The 20,354-nt window shown below is 41.4% G+C and overlaps 1 long non-coding RNA gene across 2 annotated transcripts; it reads right to left on the reverse strand.

The window, feature by feature from the left end:
- On the reverse strand, positions 1-20,120 carry LOC309861726. 2 transcript variants are annotated; one of them, XR_014310153.1, is made up of 3 exons: positions 20,049-20,120; positions 19,116-19,233; positions 1-69 (listed from the first exon to the last, which is right to left on the reverse strand). It is a non-coding gene; the product is annotated as an uncharacterized lncRNA (long non-coding RNA). The 2 variants fall into 2 exon arrangements; XR_014310154.1 differs by lacking the exon at positions 1-69 and adding an exon at positions 18,332-18,698.
- Positions 20,121-20,354: the final 234 nt, after the last annotated feature.

Below are 20,354 nucleotides of genomic sequence, written 5' to 3' on the forward strand. Positions count from 1 at the left end.
CGACCTTTCTCCCAAGTTCCACTTTGTGACCTGGCCACGTCTGTTTTCTCTGAACCTCCGTTTTCCCTTCTGTAAAACAGGGATAATAGGTGTTCGTGAAGATTCGTTGGCGTTACTTCAGGGAGAAGCCCCAGCCATGATGAAATCTCTGAATGCGGCAGCCATTTTGATTGTTGATTTGGACAGATATATCATTGTGTCATTTGTTTTTGTTGTTTTTTTTTTTTTCTTCTGGTCCTGCAAAGAAAACCAGCTTTTTTATACTCCCTCAGTTTGGCCTATATTTATGTTCTAAGGGTGATGTAGTCCTGAAACAGTTTCTCTCCCTGACTCTTAGGAAAGGCCACAGCAGGGCGCTCCAAAGTCACACACTCGTTCAGGTCAGGCAGGTGCTAGTAACCAGTGTCAGGTGCACAGAAGCAGAGCCTGGTGCCTGCCCAAAGAGCAGCCCTTCCCAGCCCAGCTGCTTATGGCCAGGTAATAAAATTTCTAAATTTCCATAAGAAGCTAGAATGACAGAAATCAAGAGTCAGACACTTAACCAATGGAGCCACCCAGGTGCCTCCCTCATCTGATTTGTTTTTTTTTAAAGATTTTATTTATTTATTTGACAGACAGAGATCACAAGCAGAGAGGCAGGCAGAGATAGAGGGGGAAGCCGAAATCAAGAGTGGGGCTCAATGACCCTGGGATCATGACCTGAGCCAAAGGCAGAGCCTTTAACCCACTGAGCCACCCAGGCACCCCCTTCATCTGATTTTTAAATGCCAGTTATAGCGGCACCTGTTGTCTGACTCTTTTTTTTTTTTTTAAGATTTTATTTATTTGGGAGAGAGAGCATGAAAGGGACGAGGGGCAGAGGGAGAAGCCGGCTTCCTGATGAGCAGAGGGCCTGATGTGGGACTTGATTCTGGGACTCCAGGATCCTGACCTGAGCCGAAAGCAGTTACTTAACCAACTGAGCCACCCAGGTGCCCTGTTGTCTGACTCTTGATTTCGGCTCCAGTCATGATCTCAGGGTCCCTAGATGGAATCTGCCTTCTGTCTCAGCAAGGAGTCTGCTTCTCCCTGTGCCCCTCCCCACTGCTTGTTCTCTTTTTCTCTCTGTCTCAAATAAATAAATAAAATCTTTAACAACAATAAATGCTGGTTATTAATTTCAGCTAAAAAACAAACTAACAAACAGCAACAGCATTACAGGAGCCAACCAAAACTTCTTTCAATCACACTTCAGTTACCTCTGGCATTAATTCAGGAAGGTGGTTCTAATGGGTATTCCTGAAGGGCAGAGAAAGGACAAGAGTCAGGAAAGGAGACAAGATCACCTCCAAGTGGGAAGGAGAGGACTGAAGGACAGTGTGCTGGGGAACCCCGTTGCACTCCTTAGCAGAACCTTCAGAAAGGGCAGAAGCGGAGATTAGCCCTGTGGGATCCCTAGGAAATGGAGACCGTAGCCCCCTATTTATCACCCTTGGCACAAGTTTTTATGCCCCTAAATTGACACAGAATCAGAAGACTCACTAGATAAGTCAGGAGACCACAGAGGCTTGGATGATAGACAACTTATCAGTTAAGAGGAAGAGCAAAACCTCCTAAACCCTCCACAAATATTTGCTTCATGTAAGAACCCAAACACCTTTGCACAACATTTTGTGTGTGCAGTGGGGAACCCAGGAGCGACTGGAGACTGACTTTCTGCCTGACAGGAGAAGCTTGCAGTCAAATGTAAGCATCAGAAGAAGAGCAACATTCCTTGCTCTCCCTTCTTTGTGGAGTAAGCTTCTGGAAGTTCCTTTAGGCTGGGACGGGGTCTGAGGTACCGAGTGGCTCTGCCTCTGAGGCGAGGCACAGAGCAGAGGGTGGGAGAATGCCTCCTACTTCACAGAGAACAGACAGAGCTAGAGATATTTCTGCAACTGTGGGTAAGGCCTGTAGGCCAACCGAATTTGCTTTAGAAGGAGGAGGCCATGAGTAGAGCAACGGCATACTAGAAGCAGCAGCCTTCTGAGAGGACTTCTTTTTATTTGGTTTTTATTATTTTATTATTTATTTTTTTTTTTAAGTAGGCTCCAGGCCCGGCATGGAGCCCAGCACGGGGCTTGAACTCACAACCCTGAGAGCAAGATCTGAGCTGAGGTCAAATTCAGACCCTCAACTGACTGAGCCACCCAGGCTCCTTGAGAGGACTTCATTTTAGGGGTAAAGGATGCAACAGATGTTCTATGCTGGGATGAAAGCCCAATCACTGGGACACGGTGTCATTGAGAGACACTCTATGACGTGATGGGACTTTGATTCACCTATTATGTAATGTCTCCTGTGTGTCAATTTCTTTCCCCTCTGAAAAGCTTCCTTTTGAAACCTGGAAGCCAATGGTGGAGGAAATGCTGGAGTCTGCCTACTCAGCTATCTAGAGGAGACATTCTCCAGGCTTCTGGGGGTTTTAGCCCACAGAAGTCTGACCCCATCAAACGGTAACATGGTCTTCCTCACTGTGAGATATCTCTGGTATAAGGGTTTTGGTTCACAATGAAATTACAAGGACACCCAAAGGGTAGCAAACCATTTCCTCCCTGTCTGTGTTATGACCACCATCAACAACCAGAAATTACAACAGACAAACATTACCCATCTCCCCCACCCTTCCGCCCCCATCAAATGAATTTGGAGAAAGGCTCTAAACATATGGCCTGGATTCAGAGAAGACAGACGGCTCCCTCAACTTCTCACCCACATCCCTGAGCGATAGCACAAGCAGCGCCCACAGCCAGCAGCCAGCGCGCTTAGTCACCTCATTTCCCAAGTGGTATAGCAAAGCTGATATCCCTTGGCAGTTGCCTAAATCACTAAACTGCCCTTCCTAAATTACTGTGTGTTTTCACTGCCACTATAGGATTTTTCATTTGCAAAAACGTGTCCACTTCCAGGCAGAGTCTAGTCAGTGTAATAGGTAACAGTATGTTGGATGGGGACTTTGTTGCCTTGGAGATGTCACCCATGACTCAAAGGATGACAAAGAGGTTGTCGTGTCTCCTTCATTGTGCCGGGCACCCAGAACGATTAAGGCCCAGAAGCCTCTCCTGGGCCACTTATCTCCTGGGCTTTGAGGAGGTGACCACCTGGTTCAGCACGACCATCGCCTGGGTAGCCATCTGACACTATGTTCAAACATGGCAGGCTAAGGAGTGGTTAGTGATAAGCCTGAGGGCCTTCCTGTTGTAGAGAGTGAAAGTGCTCCCCCTCTTCAACCCAGGCTGAGTACAAAGGAGTGAGTCAACAGGAATTTCTCACAAAGGTGCGTGGGCATGCTAATTAGCAGCTCACTATAGATACTTAAGTAGGAAAAGAGAGAGAGAAAGAGGCTGTGAGTCTATACGGTTATGACAGAGAGAGAGAGAGAGAAGCCTACTTTGTCTTGTTGTGTCAAAAATGTGTGCGATTCCCGTGGATGAAAAGAATATGGTGGTAGGTCCCATTCATTGAGCCATTCTGGTGTCCAAGAAGCCAAGTCACTAGGTGAGGAGGCTGCAGTCTTGAGAAGCTATGGGGTCAATTCCAATATGGGAATTGATCTAGTTCCAGAAGAGTTGAGCAGGAGGAATCAAAAATGACTGAGTGAGGGTAGGTCTTTGAGAATACAACACATTGCACTGGGAAGCTCCCCCATGCCACCCCCAACAACATTGCCACTAGATGCAATTCCCATGTGTGTCCCAAGAGAAATAGCATTTATCGGGGAGTCACTCACAGGACATCAGAGACAGATCTTGAACAAAGAAAGCGCGACAGACGAAAGAGGACCACAGCTGCATCTGCGAAGTTAGGGATATTTGCTGCTGTTCCCCATCTGGGATCCCAATTCTTTGGAGGAGTAAGGTCTCCAAAGAAAGGGAGGACAGAGGGTGAAAAAGTGGATCCCATTTCTTGCCCCCATTCAAATACCATAGGTGGAAACTTTGTTGAACAGGGAAAATGGGAAGAGACGAGATTTCAAACAGATATGAGGTGACCTTTTAAAATGGATTAAATTGGACTAAACTGATATTTTAAGAGCTAGAAGTAATCAGAAACTTCTGATCAAGCTGTCATTCAGGGATAGGAGGAGACTCTGTGGAGCACAATTAGAAGCAGTAACTAGAGAAAAATGGAACCATTTTATATCTGTACCTTGACTGGGATCCAAGTGCAGAATCTTAATTCAAGTTCAGGTCATGGTCCCAGGATCCTGGGCTCCTTGCTCAGCAGTGAGTCCGCTTCTCCCTCACTCTCTCCCTTTCCCTCTGCTCCTCCCCCTGCTTGCACTCTCTCTCTCAAATAAATAAATAAAATCTTCTAAAAATGACAGAAACTAAAAAAAAATAATAATATCCTATCAAGTCTTCCAATCTTCCCAGTGACCCCGTGGAAAGAAAAGCATCTCTGCTTTTCATTACTTTTTAACACATGAGACAATGTGAAGTTGGATAACTGGAACAATTGGATAATAATGAGAGGCCAGATGGTCTGACAGCTTGTGTTAAGCGACCCCGGTGATTTCGAAGAGGGGTGCACGTATGACCTGAGCCCATGGAGCCATGCTAGGAAATGAGTAGAAATTCCCATATCCTATCAGAGAACAGCAACGTTAGTCAATAGTAAAAAAAACCCATGAAGCTATATGGATACAATGGACATTTTTGCATGACTTAAAAAGAAAAAACTTGGGGCGCCTAGGTGGCTCAGTGGGTTAAAGCCTCTGCCTTTGTCTCAGGTCATGATCCCAGGGTACTGGGATAGAGCCCCACATCGGGCTCTCTGCTCTGCAGGGAGCCTGCTTCCTCCTGCTCCTCTCTCTCTCTCTCTGCCTGCCTCTCTGCCTACTTGTGATCTCTGTCTGCCAGATAAATAAATAAAATCTTAAAAAAAAAAAAAAAAGAAAAAACTTAATCCTTCAAAGAAATTCATTTTGGATCACACCTTCAGCCTTTTCCCCACACAGACTCCATCAATATCAACCCTCTGCTCTAGCTAAGGGGTCATTTGATGGACTGGCTGAAAAGTTCATTACTGACATTCTTGAGCCAGATTCGCTTTACTATTCACAATACTGAAAGAGATAAAGACAATATCTAAAGGGAAGGAATGTCTTACTTCCGCATAGGGCTCTAAGGGCTTGGAGAAGATTGAGTTTGTTTCCCTAATCGTACATTGAAGTCATTGTTATTTCAAGATGGTGGGAAGTTCTCAGGAAAGCTGACTTGAAGATTCTAATTACTTCAGATATAAATGGTTGGATGGTTAGCTGTGAGGTACTCTTGTGTGATACCAGAACATTAGTATACTCTATAAATTGTTAGGAAATTTTTAAAAAGATTTTATTTATTTATTTTGAGAGAGAGAGAGAGCACAAATGGGGGATAGGTGCAAAGGGAGAGAGAGGAGCAAGGAGCAAGGATCCTGACGTGGGGCTCGATCCCAGGACCCTAAGACCCTAACCGGAGCTGAAGCCAGACACTTAACCGACGGAGCCACCCAGGTGCCCCAAATTGTTACAAATTTTTACCATAAAATGATGAATGTCCCAGACAAGGGTTGATTACAAGGTAAGAAGCAGTGATTTTTTTTTTTAACTTTTAGCCAAAAATCTGCAATGTCGGCATTAACTGGATTATTCTACCATTAACCAGAAATATGTAATCTCCCAAAAATCAGGAATAGCAAATTCCAGTAAACTAGAGAACATGTCTATTTTGTTCATTACTATATTCCTAGTGCCTAGAAGAGTGTCTTGAGTAAATTTGTAGCAGAGGCTCAAGAAATTTTCGTTAAATAAATTAAGCCAAACTTACAACGATGTTAGAATTGTATCTGTGCCACTGATGGATAGTCATAGAGATATAATCTTACACGGATAGAGAACCAAGGTGAATATGGAATTTGGCACAGATTAAGACATGTAGCTACGAGGGGCGCCTGGGTGGCTCAGTGGGTTAAAGCCTCTGCCTTCGGCTGGGTCATGATCCCAGGGTCCTGGGATTGAGCCCCGAATCAGGCTCTCTGCTCGGCAAGGAGCCTGCTTCCCCCCCCCCCCCCTCTCTCTGCCTGCCTCTCTACCTGCTTGTCATCTCTGTCTGTCAACTAAATAAATAAAATCTTAAAAAAGAAAGAAAGAAAGAAAGAAAGAAATGTAGCTACGAGACTGTCTTGTTCAGATTGTACCAGCCATTCTCTGATGCATTAGGAAACACTTCGCAGTCTATTTGATTTCAGAAACTTTCTACCAGGATGAGAAGAAGTGATTTATTGGACTAGAGGAGAAAAGAAAGATTTATGGCCTTATTTTGGGAAAAATTTGAAGGTTAAGAAGCTCTATAAACAGATAATTTTAGGGCACCTGGGTGGCTCAGTGGATTAAGCCGATGCCTTCAGTTCAAGTCATGATCTCAGGGTCCTGGGATCGAGTCCCGCACTGGGCTCTCTGCTCAGCGGGGAGCCTGCTTCCCTCTCTCTCTCTGCCTACTTGTGATCTCTGTCTGTCAAATAAAAATAAAAATTTTTAAAAAACAGATAATTTTACACAAATACCAAGTTAGCCTTGAAAAATATAATTATTGTATAAGTGTCAAGAAGAGAAAGAGGAAAAACTGAAGGAGAGTAAAGGAAAAAAGAAACTAAATATGAAACTCGTATATTTCTTTAGCATTCTCATTGACAGTGCCGCAGGAATCTGATAAATGAAGACGACTACTTCATCAGGGAGTGAGAAGGATACTTAAAATGACAAAGAAAGGATTTTTTTTTAAGATTTTATTTTTATTTATTTCTCAGAGAGAGAGAGCACACAGGGAGGCAGAGTGGCAGGCAGAGGCAGAGGGAGAAGCAGGCTCCCTGCCGAGCAAGGAGCCCAATGTGGGACTCGATCCCGGGACACTGGGATCCTGACCCGAGCCGAAGGCAGCCGCTTAACTGACTGACCCACCCAGGCGTCCCAAGAAATATTTTTTAAAATCTAGACTTTTGCAGAATTTAAGTCAATGCTCAGAGAGGCAATGAGAAGTATCTTCCAAATGTGTTTGCACAAATATGTATTCACCAGCCATTTCTCATAATTTTTATTTAGATAACATTGGCATCATACCAAGATATGGGATATTATAGTTTGGTCCACCACCATCCGGACAATGTTTACTAACAAACCAGTTTCTGTTATCTCCATCAAAGAATATGAATACACCAAAAGGATATCTAGTCAGCAGAGTAAAGATAAAAAGATATTGTATTACTTGTTCATTATTCTTTTCTTATTGGGAACTTTAACATTATTTGGATACATTGCAACCCAAATCCTTGTTTAAATTAACAATTCAGTTGGCTAATAGCACAAATGCCAACAAAGTATAATCTATTAATTAAGTTCCATGAGATAGGGACCTTATCCCCAGCGTCTGGAATAAGTCGATGGCACACGATAGACATTCAGTAAATATTTGTTACAAAAATGGCAAAACTATGATGGATTTTAGCCAGGAGATGGTCTTTAAACCTGGCATGTAATATATTTGAGTAATACCTTCTATTATAAAGTAAAAATATAAGAATATTAAACATTTTTATAATTTTATAATATAAAATTTATATAATATAAAATGTTATATTATTTTTTTTAGATTTGGCCAGCGGCTTTCTACCTTGGTCAAACTCTTAAGCTTCAGGTTTTTAAATGTAGATATCGAAAGTTTTGAAGGACTTTCTCCTGTTTCGTAATTGGACCAAAACAGAACCATCAGCTCCATCAGATTCCCAGGGGGTTCTTTAAATTTCAAAAATATCCAAATTCACATTGCTGTCTATCTTGGAAAATATTCTCACTGAACTTAATCAGAGGGATTAAATAAATTTATCATATATCTATTTTCTGCCAAATTCACTGTTTTTTTTTTTAAGTAAGCTTTTAAGTTTTAGGTAAAGTGATCAGATATTCCACTTTCCTTCCATTTTCAAAGCATTAAATATCAAATGCATTGCAATGGACCCAATTATCATGCTATCCAAATAGTTAACTTAACCACTTCTGAGACGGAGAGCCTAGGGAGTACTTATCTTACACACGTGCTGGGGTTTCTTTTCTTCTTGTCCTTTCCCTAAAGCGTTTCTGCCCAGATCAATTAACTTTCTCCCGACCCAGGATGGTCCTCATGTGTGTGGGTGCCTCGTGTTATCATTTTGATATGAAAAGGTAGAACTTCATAGCCATTCCTCAGATGCATTCATTTCAAATCCATTTAAAACAAGCAACGTGCTTCAATCTGATACCGGGAGTGAGACAAAATTATTCTATACGTTTTTTTCTCCCAGTCCTCTTAGATTAACTTTGGCTCTATCCAAAGATAACGTATCCAGTCGTGTTATTCACTTTGGTTAAAATTTCACTCATTGAGATATTTTGTTTACAGGTCCTACCCCCCAAAGTCTTTTTGTATTAAAATGTGTTTGATTTTTTTTTTTTTTGTAAATAGAACCCCCAAATAGTCTCAGGTTAGCTGTTTGGACCCTATACACCCTATACACCTTTCCATTTTAAAGTCTCAAACATGAACTTCCACACACAAACAAAAAAAAAAATAGAGATAATTTAATACATTTCCCCTTAATGCAAGAGCTTTCTCTTCCAGCATCGCTCTTTCTTTTTCCCACTTTCTTGTGTCAGCAAAATAGAAATCAGTTTAAGTCTAGATGGTCAATATCCAGCCAGCCTGAATACTTTTTTTTCCTCTAAGGCCACATACTATTATGATGTGTAAGAATGTACGAATCTAGCAAATTAAATATAAGTAAATAATGGAGGATGGATACGAAAGTGCCTATGTACCTTGAGTCTGCAGCATAGATACTGAGTTCGATGGAGAAAAGAAAATGGAAACCTCAAAACAAGCATCTTTGAAGGACAGAAGATTTCCTACGAAAAGGGAGCATAGCATTTCCACAATGATTCTGGCACCTAAGTAACCTTCAAAAACACACATTTTCAATGCAGTTACATTTCTTCTAGAGAAGAATCCTGTAGATTACCTGGCATCTGGGTTTGGGTTTATGGTTTTTGGTTTTAAGGTTTTTTTTGTTTGCTTGGGCTTTTGTTTTGTTTTGTTTTGTTTTGTTTTGTTTTTTTCTATCACCTGTCCTTCCCATACACTTAAAGGTACGGATTACTTAGACAAGCAATTTATGGAACAAAACATGAAATGATTTTACCAAAGAGGGAAAAAGTTGAGGTTTTTTTTTTAATTTGACCTTTTATATTTACAGTTTTGTTATTTTAGAATATTTCAATAAACTTAAAGGAATGAATGGATTATCTGGAAAAAACATCCCTTTAAAAAAAAACCGTAGGATTGGGTACCTGGGTGGCTAAATGGGTTAAAGCCTCTGCTTTCAGCTCAGGTCATGATCCCAGGGTCCTGGGATCAAGCCCCGCATCAGGCTCTCTGCTCAGCAAGGAGCCTGCTTCCTTTCCTCTCTCTCTGCTTGCCTCTCTGCCTACTTGTGATCTCTGTCAGTCAAATAAATAAATAAAATCTTAAGAAAAAAAAAACATAAGGATTATTCTTGTGATAGTATAAATGGTTATTGAAATCTCTCTGCAATATAATTCTTCAACTTGATGATCTGATACATGAATTATTCACTAAGAAATGTATCTTAATCACTTATCAGCACCAATATTTTAAGATTAGATCTCAAGGACATTATAGGTAAAAACATAATTTAAGCACAAATCCTATTATTGAGATTTGCTTCACAATCATCGGCGTTCTGTGATTGCTAAAAGCCCTCATCTCTTCTAACCAACTGTATTATTATGCTGTATTTAATGGAAACTTTCGGTATTAATATTTAAGATGCTATCTAAGGGGATTAACTTAAATCGATAGTTAGAGACCGAAGCAGATTCTCTTTCCCTATTCATCCCAATCTATAAAGTAAAACTCCGTTCACACTAGAATCATGAGCCTCTATTTTGAGGAATTTTTCAATATTACCTACATTTTATCAGTATTAGTGTGCTTTCAGCTGTGAGGAATAGAAAAGTTCCTCCTACCCCGCTGGTTACAGACTAAGGCAATGGTTGCCACTGGGGCTTGAGCAGCAGGAAGGGTATCAGGTTGAGTGGGAGTAGCTCCTGTGAGTTCCTTATCTGGGTTCTTCAATTAGAATTGTTTCATTTTCGCGTCCGCTTCCTTCACTGTGGAGAACGTGAAGTAGTCCTGTACTTCACGGCTACAAAAAACGACTTTCAGAGAAAGAACTTATCTCTCCCAGGGATTTTCTCCTAACAGGGACCAAATTTCTTTCTAACCAGCTAAATAAAGTCCATTGGCTAACCTTGGCTCTTGCTCATTCCTGAACAATCCCGTGGCTGGGGAAACGCCACGGTTGACTTGCCCAGGTCCTAACCAGTCACTGTCACAAGCGTTTGAGATGACCTTTATTATTATTAAAAAAAAAAAAAAAAATTATGTCTCGTTAGCCAGTGCGTAGTACATTGTTAGTTTTTGATGTAGTGTTCAATGATTCATTACTTAAGTAGAACACCCTTCAAATCACCCAGGCTTAGCTCTGAGGCTAGAGATGAAGTCACCTTGCCCTGAAGCATCTGGGTTTGGGAGACACACAGGAAGGACAAAGTGAGGAAGGGTGAAGGGAGAATGCTAACAGTGTTTAGCAGAAGACAGCCAAGCTTTTTTTTTTTTTTTTTTTAATAGGTGATGTTGATCTACTAAATATTCAATAAAAGCCAACAAAATACTATAAAGCAGTAATTCTCAAAGTTGGGAGGGGAATATCAGAAGCAACTAGAAATAATTTTATCCAAGTAAAATCACTCCCCATTCTGATTTGCATCTGTATGAGGCTCTCTTGCCTGCCTTCTGGAAAATTAATTACACTTTGGAACCATGTTGGTTCAGCTCGATGATAGGGGTTCAAAAGACTGAGAACTGCTGCCATGGAAAAAGTTTTATGATACGGGGGGAGGGGGTGAAATAAATGGTCCCTAAAGAAATAATATGATGTATCTGGTTATTGGTATTGTATCTTGCTGTCTGCCTCTTTTTACTTGTCCTTCGCTTTCACAAACCCTGTGATCAAACCTATGACAATTTTTTCGTCTCTTTGAGGAAGAAAGAAAGATTTCACCTAACCTGGTGTTAAGAAAGTCAGGCAAGTTGTTTGGTGGTGTTGACCTTGTATCTCACCTAAGACCGTGTCTCTTGGTAGAAAATGGCTCAAAACTAGCTATGGCGTTTCCATTCCTTTCTCAGCAGAGGGTGAAGAGAATTTCTCGAAGAGCCCCCACACCAGCAGTGGTTCGGTCATGCTTAGAGGGTAGAGGCTTCATCTTGGAAACATTTGAATAGAACAGTTTGTTCGTTTGTTGCCCCCCACCATGTGGTCTGTTGGAAAGTTAATAGTATTTTGATAATTTTAAACAAATTAAAAATGAAATGTAGAAGATTGAGAACATGTAGAAAAAAGTATAAAGAATACAATGAAAAACCCTTATCTGTTCAGCTAAAGAACCATTAATAACATTATGGCATACTTTTCCAATTACATATGAATCAATTGTTACAGATAATGTATGTATACATAGAGTGCTTTAAAAAAAAAAAAAGGTAAAAAGGTAGGGATGCCTGGGTGGCTCAGTGGGTTAAAGCCTCTGCCTTCAGCTCAGGTCATGATCTCAGGGTCCTGGGATCAAGCCCTGCCTCAGGCTCTCTGCTGAACAGAGAGCCTGCTTCCTCCTCTCTCTCTGTCTGCCTGTCTGCCTACTTGTGATCTCTGTCTGTCAAATAAATAAATAAAATCTTTAAAAGAAAAAAAAAGTAGTACATTACCAGAAATGCTGTTTTGTAAACTGTTCTCTTTGTTTAAAATGCATTTCCCCCATGGATTAATAATTCTTCTAAAACCATCATATATAAGATTATTTAACCAACCTTAACTGGGGGAAATATCTTACTCTTGCAGATAAGACATTTCACAAAGCTAGAAGGTCTCAAACACAGTCATAAACCAAGCTCCTTCTTGAACAACCTGAGTCCTAAAATTAGTGTTAAGTCAGAAATCTGGTAGGGGGGCGCCTGGGTGGCTCAGTGGGTTGGGCCGCTGCCTTCGGCTCGGGTCATGATCTCGGGGTCCTGGGATCGGGTCCCGCGTCGGGCTCTCTGCTCAGCGGGGAGCCTGCTTCCCTTCCTCTCTCTCTCTGCCTGCCTCTCTGCCTACTTGTGATCTCTCTCTCTCCCTCTGTCAAATAAATAAATAAATAAATCTTTAAAAAAAAAAAAAAAGAAATCTGGTAGGGAAGTGAGGAACGAAACCACAAATTGTAAAACAAAAATGTGGCAAAGAGACAGAACAAGCTTGGAAAAGAATGACGAGTCGAATATAGGCTGGGATTTCCTGGAAGTCTTCAGATCCAAGCCAGAAACGTTGCTTTGTCTACACGTGTCTGCTTTCAGCTTCTGTAATAAGCTGCTCCTTTACCAAGAGGAGGGCTGGATGTCAATGCTGGAACTGAAGTAAAAGGAATAAGAAGATCTAGAGGGGGAACCTTGAGATTCTTTTGGATCCTGGGTATGGGAGTTTTCAGAAGAACAGCTGGGGAAGAAAGCTGTGCCCCACTATGTCCATCACTCTGGGGGAGGGGAGCAGGACCCTGGAAACCAGCATTGACCACCACACTGACAATGGTAACTCTGGGTTGGATCTAGAAGTGCCTTTGTTTTAAGGTAGCATCCCCTCGTGGACAATTCAAAAACCGAAGACCACTATTTCTGCTTACCTTAACCCGGGCGAGCGGCCTCTCTAAGACTTTCCATCCTTTGTAAACTGCCTTCCTGATCTTTCCATCTGTGCCTATAGCGAGCACCATCATTAATATTTTTCCCTCAACTGAGTCTTTTTTTAACTTAAAGACTTCGTGTTATGTTAAAAAAATATATATATATATCTCATGAATTTAGTGGGAGAACAGAATCACCACAAATGGAATAGTGGGTGACCTCATGAATCCAGTGAAAACCAACAACGCTACAAAAATAGGATTTAGTTAGGGATGGGCGCTGCAGCTTGCCAAAGGCTCTTGAGCCTGAGGCCTGATTTCTGTTTGTTTAGGAAAAGGGGGGTAGGCGGGGGAAGCCATGGGTAGGGAGGACTCAGCAAGTGTTAAAAACATTACCAACAAACTCCCACTGCCAGATGACTTCCTCAGAACCCAAAGGAATGCGGTCACTTTCACTATGCGATTCAACGTTATTTATACCATCTAGCTTCCTGTCTGGTGGGGTACACCCCTCTCTAGCAAACACTGCTGGAGGCAGCTGCCCTCCTCTGTGAAGCGGTAGGGAAAATATCCCCATGCCACCCGTAGGCCAAGTTTAGGAGGTCTTAGGAGTTGAGGACTTAGCATAAAATCCTGTATACTCTGTAACTGAAAGACAGATTGGCTGGAGACGCTCTCCTATCTGGTAAACGTTCCTGTTCCTCCCTGTCATGTGCCCTCACCCCGCCCACCCTCAGATGCATAGGTTGGAAGCCCTCACCCCCAGTATTTCAGAATGTGATTGTATTTGGAGATAGGGCTGATAAAGAGGTAATTAAGTTACAGTGAGGTCATTACAGTGAAGCCTACACCAGTATAACTGGTGTGCTTATAAGAAGAGAGAATTGGGACCCACACGGAGCCAGACACACAGGCCCACGTAATGGAAGATGGTGTGAAGACACCGAGAGACAATGGCCACTTATCAGCTAGGAGAGAGGCCTCGGAAGAAATCAACCATGCCAACACCTTGATCTTGGATGTCCAGTCTCCAGGACTATGAGAAAAGAAACTGCTGCTATTCAAGTCACCTAGTCTGCGGTACTCTGTTCCGGGAGACCTCGTGCACTAAGGCATCTTCTGAGTGGAGCAAAGTTTGAAAGAGATTTCATACAACTGCTGCGGCTTGTTTCCTGGAATATGACAAAGGTGGTGCTGTCTAGAACACACATGGAGACCATCTGGATTTGGTTCTCTGGGTGGTGATGGGTATTTGGGGCTACTAATGGGAATTCTGGATTGGGGGCCAACCAAGGATGCATATTCAAGTCAAGTGATTAAAAGCAATCCTGTAGGGGTGCCTGGATGGCTCAGTTGATTAAGCTGAGGTCATCATCTCCGGGTCCTCAGATCAAGCCCCACATTGGGCTCCCTGCTGAGCAGGGAATCTGCTTCTCCCTCTGCCCCTCCCTGTTGCTTGTGTGTGCTCTCGCTCTCTCAAATAAATAAAATCTTAAAAAAAAAAAAGCAGGGGCACCTGGGTGGTTCAATGGGTTAAAGCCTCTGCCTTCGGCTCAGGTCATGATCTCACAGTCCTGGGATCGAGCCCCACATCGGGCTCTCTGCTCCTCAGGGAGCCTGCTTCCTCCTCTCTCTCTACCTGCCTCTCTGTCTACTTGTGATCTCTGTCTGTCAAATAAATACATAAAATCTTAAAAAAAAAAATAAAAGCAATCTTGAATATTGTTGATGGCATGAGGTGTGTGCTTCAAGGGAGGAAACCATCTCAGGCTAAAATGGCGCCATGAGTCTGACTGATGGTGTTCTCAGAGGTGTGGCCCTTGTCACAAGAGGTAATTGGAAGGTATTCCAAAATACGGGCCCCATAAAATCATACAATAATCCATAAGTGAGATAGGCATTATCTCTATCACCTAATAACCATCTATTCTGGTGTACAAATTTAAAAGTCTGACTGTCCACCAGATGTATCTGAGTGAGACCCCGTCCGGCCACACCGAGGGGAAGCTTGACTCCTAAGGGGGCAGCAAGACTGATACAGAATGTGGGCCCTCCCTCCAGGCATGTTTCCCTCTAGCTTCCCGGACAGTGGAAGGGAGGAGCCAGATGACAGAATGGTCAGTAATACAAATCAAAGATTTTCTGTACTCTGTTTCTTCAACCTGCAAGCGTGTAGGATAGTAGACTGTCCATGAGATGCTGCTGTGTGAATGAGGGGGAAACACCTGACTCAGCAATGCCTGACTCAAACACCTGACTCAGGTATATATACCTGCCTCAGAACATATCACACAGATGTGATCATTTTCACCATTTGTATTTTTAATTTTTGTTTAGGACCCTCCTGCTAATCCCCATTGAGATCCAGAATTTTTCAGCTGACTACTTTATCCTCAGCATCTTCCAGGGTGTGTGACACATAGTCCATGCTCAATTAGTACTTTTCGAAGCAATGATAAGAGCCAAGGGCATAGATTGTGAAGCGAGAGCATCTAGATGGAAATCTCAACCGGGTCATTCAAGTCGGTCTGTGACCTTGGGAAAGACTCTTCTCAAGCCACAGTTTCTTTTTTCTTTTTTCTTTTGTTTTAAGATTTTATTTATTTATTTGACAGACAGAGATCTCAAAGAAGCAGGCAGAGAGAGAAGAGGAAGCAGGATCCCTGCTGAGCAGAGAGCCCGATGTGGGGCTTGATCCCAGGACCCTGGGATCATGACCTGAGCCGAAGGCAGAGGCTTTAACCCACTGAGCCACCCAGGCACCCCACCAAGCCACAGTTTCTTTATTTTTAAAATGGTTGGAGGGAAACCTACTTCACAGTGCCGTTTTAAGAAATCAGTATAGCAAAGCACCTAACATGTAACTGCCTAATAAATATTAATATCATTATAATTATTCTAATATAACAGAAAAACTGAATCCATTTAATTGACAGAGAATGGAGTGTTTGGCCAAAGTAGATCGTACAAATCATTGGTTTCACTACATTTTTTTTTTTTCCCTGTGTGCCCTGTAGATTTTTAGTTTAAAAAAATCCTGAATTCCTTCGGCGCCTAGGTGGCTTAGTGGGTTAAGCTTCTGTCTTCAGCTCAGGTCATGATCTCAGTGTCCTGGGATTGAGCTCCCACATCCAACTCCCTGCTCAGCAGGGAGCCTGCTTCTCCCTTTCTCTCTGCCCTTCCTCCCCACTCATGATCACCCTCTCTCTCTGTCTCTCTTTCAAATAAATCATAAAAAATTTTTTAAACAAAATCCTGACAGCCAAAACACATTTAGAAATTCTCAGAATATTATACTGTAGTAGTTATAAGAATCAGTCTACTTTTTTTGTTTTAGAATTTTGGTGTTCAGGGTGCCTGGGTGGCTCAGTGGGTTAAGCCGCTGCCTTCAGCTCGGGTCATGATCTCAGGGTTCTGGGATCGAGTCCCGCATCGGGCTCTCTGCTCAGCGGGGAGCCTGCTTCCTCCTCTCTCTCTGCCTGCCTCTCTGCCTACTTGTGATCTCTCTCTGTCAAATAAATAAATAAAATCTTTTAAAAAAAAAAAAGAATTTTGGTGTTCAAATCTAGTCAGCATATTTTGTTTATAATTAATGCATAACTCAATATATAGACTATTGCATGTAATTACAGAAAGTAGTCTCTTATAGCATACAATGCATTTCAATGTTTTTTGATTATTTTGTATGTAATGAAACATTCCATATCTTTATCCATTATGAAATGTCCATAAAGGATAAGGACGTTCATGCAAATCATTACAAAAACTTCAGATTATAACTGATTTATATAAGCGTCTAAATGAAACCCTTCTGTAACAAAAAGAGAGGCAAGCAGTAAATGTCTTGTAATCGGCTGTTATCTAGAAGCCCGTGTGGGCGTGTGGGTGTATATTTCAGGAACATAAGACACTCTTGGGTCCTCTGAATATAAAGGGCTGTACTTACAAAGGGCAGCTAACAAAACTCGAAGTTCCAGTTTAGCCTCAGAGATATGTCTAACGACAGCCTTTCATGCAAGAACAAATCGCTGACGGTCAAATGGCCACTTAGATTGTTGATTTTGCAGAAAAAAAATAAAAGTTTTTCATCATGTGTTCTTACCTACGACTCAAACTGTTGCAAAATGCTGTGTTTATATTGTTGATTATTTATCGTGTCTGGGACCAAAATTGATTTCCCCTTTTTTTTTTTTTAAGATTTTATTTATTTATTTGATAGGCAGAGATTACAAGTAGGCAGAGAGGGAGGCAGAGAAAGAGGAGGAAGCAGGTTCCCCACCGAGCAGAGAGCCCGATGCGGGGCTCGATCCCAGGACCCTGAGACCATGACCTGAGCAGAAGGCAGAGGCTTCAACCTACTGAGCCACCCAGGCCCCCACAAAATTGATTTTCTACCATGGTAGGGAAAGCCCACAGATGTGCATGCACACGCGCACACACACACAATACACACCAAATACATAATGACCTATTTTGTAGGAGATTCACTATACTCTCTGAAGATTATTAAATGCGGCTTTCTTCAATTCTTTTGAAATCCATCCTGTCTCCCAGAATTGTTTGACGGAATTTATATTCTTCGAGGCACAATCGTAAGTAAACTGTGTCACACAACCGTAGATGCCTTTAGCTCATTGGCCCAAAGCCTTGCAAAGCAATCTATAAAGAGATACTTGTTTTATATGGTGTGAGGTAATACAAGAAAATTATGAGATAAATCCCTGCCCAAAAGGAGTTGTCAGTCTGATTAGGAAATAAGATAGCCTTATAAAACCAGCAGTGACCCTGTGAACAAGACAGGATTTGCACATTCACACATTTTGTATTTTATTCTGATTTTATACAAACATTTGTCCCCTTCCCCTTTAAAAGACAGAGTTAAAGGAAGAAAAAAATCACACTTTTATTTTTCATCTGGCATTACTGGTGGCTTGACCCCATGAATGATGCCATGCTTTTCAAGGATCTTTCTTTGAACGTCTACTGGGTCAGAGCCATACCATTGAGTGAAGAGCTCATTCTTTCCACTCAAAAGGGTGAAAACAGAGCTAGATTAAGTAAGACGCTTCTTCTCTCCTCGAGATAGGGTCTAAGAAATTCTCCTGTAGATCTGTTTCTCGATGACCTAGAATTTAAACCAGACTCTACTCCCTGTTTCTATTTGAGAAACCTGCATACATTGTATTACACCCCACGTATCTTATTCTTCTATTTTTTGACTCCTGTCTGCAAGCCTGGAGGGGTGGATTTTAAGGCTCAGAATAAGAAAATTTCGTCTGCCTCTATGTTGCATTCTTTAGAGCCCCTGTCACAACGCAGAACCCTGAGACTCAGCTGAGCAGACGCCTCAATTGACCGTGCTCCTCAGGAATCACTGGAGGAGCATTCTTTAGGGTGGCTTGCTCTCCCGACTGTATGAGATGTGATCCTCCTAATTAAAGCCTAAGTGGGGACACAGGTGGCTACATTATTTTCACAAAGGCAGCATCCCATTGTCCCCATTTACTTCTTGAGTTTCAGGTTCTTTTGTGTAAATGAGACAGAAAGTAGGCACTGCGTCCTACCATTTTAGAGAGCTAGACTAGAACTCACAGGGACCGTAGCCTGAAAGTGTGCAGATACAAACCTAGGTTGGTTTTCCATTCTTTGGTTTGCCTTGATTTTCACTGCTCCTGATGAACTGAGTTCCTTAGATAATGATTATTAAAAATTATTTTGGGGGGGCGCCTGGGTGGTTCAGTGGGTTAAGCCTCTGCCTTCAGCTCAGGTCATAATCTCAGAGTCCTGGGATCGAGCCCAACATCGGGCTCTCTGCTCGGCGGGGAGCCTGCTTCTCCCTCTCTCTCTGCCTGGCTCTCAGTCTACTTGTGATCTCTCTCTGTCAAATAAATAAATAAAATCTTTTAAAAAAAAATATTTTTTGCAGCTCGTTTGAACTCTCTCCTGAGTGAAACAAAGCCTTTTAAAGCATTTTGTCCTAGCAATGTCTTTTTTTTTTTTTTTAATACTCTTAGCAGAATTCTAGTAGGTTGCCTGTACATGTAGGGATAACATTTTTACATTCGAAGCTTCCCAATAGAAATGTCGAAGAAGCAGCTCCTTTAGAAATTCAATAAATTCATTTTGCTTAATCTAATATATAGCGAGATCTTCAGTCAGCCAGAAAAATATTCTTTAATAGAAATACGGGTAAAGGATAAAACTATTACAAATGGCCAATAGGCAAATGAAAATAGCTTTTACTTTAAACTTAAAGAAATGTAAATAAATACAACACTGACACAGAGTTTCTCACCTCTAAGAACTTTTCAAAAAATCTTTCAGTGCCCATGGTTGGGGAGCTGGAGAGAACATGCCATCTCTTTTGTAATGTTGATGGGATTTGGATAGGTACAAATCTCTTGGAAGGCAGTCTGGCAAAATAGAACAACACCAAAAAATTACATAAGCTTTAACTTGATAATTATATTACTAGCAATATATCTCAGGAAGACAGTAAAGTAAATCCTCAAGAATATTTTATGGGAACATCACACCAAATCCTTAGAATAGTCCAATGGTTCATCAATAAGAGGTTTGTAAAATTAAGATAGAGTCATACATCAGAATACCCAGGCAGCCATTAAAGAAAGCAATCATAATTAATTGCATGTGTATTTAACACGGAAAGATGTACAGAAGACCATGCAGATTTTAAAAAATAGATTACAATACAATATGTATAGTATTATCCTAATTTTATAAGCTATATATATCGAGAGATACTTGGAAGTACGTTACTCAAAATACGAAGAGCAGTTATCTCCAGGTGCTGAAATCTGGCATGGTTTTTGTCATAGTCTTAATATTTTTCTGCATTCTTAAAATGATTACATTGAACATGTCTTATGTTTATGTTCGAACCAAAAAGCAGACGCTCTCTCCTCACTTTCAGGAAAAATCTTTTTTTGTATTAATGACAATAGTACTTTTTTTAAAAATGGAAAACACCTCAGTTCCTTCACACTCTGTAGAGGCACACACATTTTAGAATTATGTAGTTATTCTTAGTACATCAGTGTGAGGCTTTTATGTCTGAAGCTTTGTCTGACTAAGAGTAACCAGTAAAACAGGTGGGGTAGGTAGGGTGGACCATCTGTTCCTCCTCTTAGAGATGTTTTTCAGAGGATGGTAAAGGATTTAAAATATATTCTCATTGGCTGAAAAGCTAGAAAAAGAAAATTAATACCTTTCTTACAATCCGGCATTACCTTCTGTTGCTTTTCTCAGGGAACGTGTATTTAGAAACACCCAACAATGCTGTGCATGAAGTTTTGCAAATGCAGACTTTGACTCGGGCCAAAGTTTACTTGCCAAAAAGATGTTAATTAATAGCTTAGGGTAAGGTGAAAACAGTTATGAATGACTAAGTTCTTTCCAAAAAGTCCCACTTGTGATTAAAGGTTTATTTTGTACTAGAAAGGTTTGGGGGGGGGGTCTCTTGAGTGGAGCAGAGAAAAATCTCTATTTGTCCTCCTAGCTTTATCATTTCCTC

The sequence above is a fragment of the Mustela nivalis genome, assembly GCF_964662115.1.
Source record: "Mustela nivalis genome assembly, chromosome: 3".
Lineage (NCBI taxonomy): Eukaryota > Metazoa > Chordata > Mammalia > Carnivora > Mustelidae > Mustela > Mustela nivalis.